This window comes from Sinocyclocheilus anshuiensis, unplaced genomic scaffold (genome assembly GCF_001515605.1).
Source record: "Sinocyclocheilus anshuiensis isolate Anshui unplaced genomic scaffold, SAMN03320099.WGS_v1.1 scaffold754, whole genome shotgun sequence".
Taxonomy (NCBI): domain Eukaryota; kingdom Metazoa; phylum Chordata; class Actinopteri; order Cypriniformes; family Cyprinidae; genus Sinocyclocheilus; species Sinocyclocheilus anshuiensis.
Genome location: NW_015542361.1, coordinates 75,068 through 76,355, shown reverse-complemented (window position 1 = coordinate 76,355; position 1,288 = coordinate 75,068).

The following is a 1,288-nucleotide window of genomic DNA, read 5'->3' as shown; positions in this document are numbered from 1 at the left end:
TTTCCGGGTTACAAAAAATGTAATGATCATAAAAGTTTTTTTTTTTTTATTGACTATTATTGGAGCAACACAATTAGTGTAAAAAGAAAGGTTTAAAGATGTTTGTTTTGATTAAAAAGCATACACATATGAGGGCAGCTAGAGCCTGGGGCAAAAGGCCCTCAGGGGAACTAAAGTGATACAGTGTAAAATAAAAGCCAAAATGATAGGGCTAAATTTGTCAACATATGTAATTACTTTTGATATGGTAATAGATAAATTTAAGGAATATAAATTGGAGTAAAATATAAGTAAACACTTAATCAGAATAACCACTTTAACAAATGGTGCATCAATTCTCTATTTATTTAATAATTTTTTACCCAAATAGTCGGCTTTCACTTATACAACTATTTAATTAAAAAAAAATAATAATAATCAAAAAAAATAAATAATAATAATAAATAACCTTTTCGATTTATAGAGGTATGAGTTTGAAAAGATACATGACAGAAAAATGTAACTCATAGATGTAATTCTAATTATGTTAAATAAAACAATAAAACATGAATGTGACTATCTACTCACAATGCTGTGGTCTCTATGGTAATGCATTATATCAAACTTGATCGCATGTATGCATTCAGTCTCATGCAATGCTTTTGAGAAGTCAGGATATTTCCCATTTTTCTCACTTAAAACCACCTTTTACCTCCATGTTTTCAAATTTGGTGGTTATACACCTATATTCCGCTGTTGATAAAAAGCTTTCTTTCAGTGTCCAATTTCACTAGCATCGTTAAAGCAGACAGAAAAGAAAGCCTTATAATAATAACAGCTAAGATCTGAACACAAAGAAAATAATTAGAAAAAAAATACAACACAATGCGGAAATATTGAACAAATCAAGAAAAATTAGTACATCCATGGGTTTTAAGCCGAGAAACGTAGCAGGTACAGTTTGACTAGTCATGACCTAGACATGTTTCCACCTGTATTCAATGGTCTTGCTTTGCATTCAAGTAGTATCGGTACAGTGAAAAATACAGAAACATAAGCACGCATGTATTCATTTTTACATGTAATTCACACTAACCCCGGCTGAGTGAATTTGCATTGAGAAAATACATTTTCAGTAAATATTATAAGGAAAAAAATATATATTTAGTTGTGTATACTCTATCTAACCAGTACCCAAATGCAAGAGACTTGTGTTGCCTGCAGGTTTCGGGTTTTCAAGGTTCAATGAACATGTTTTACTAGGTTTGAGAAGTACTAATGCAGTGGACGTTGGTTCAGACCGACCTTA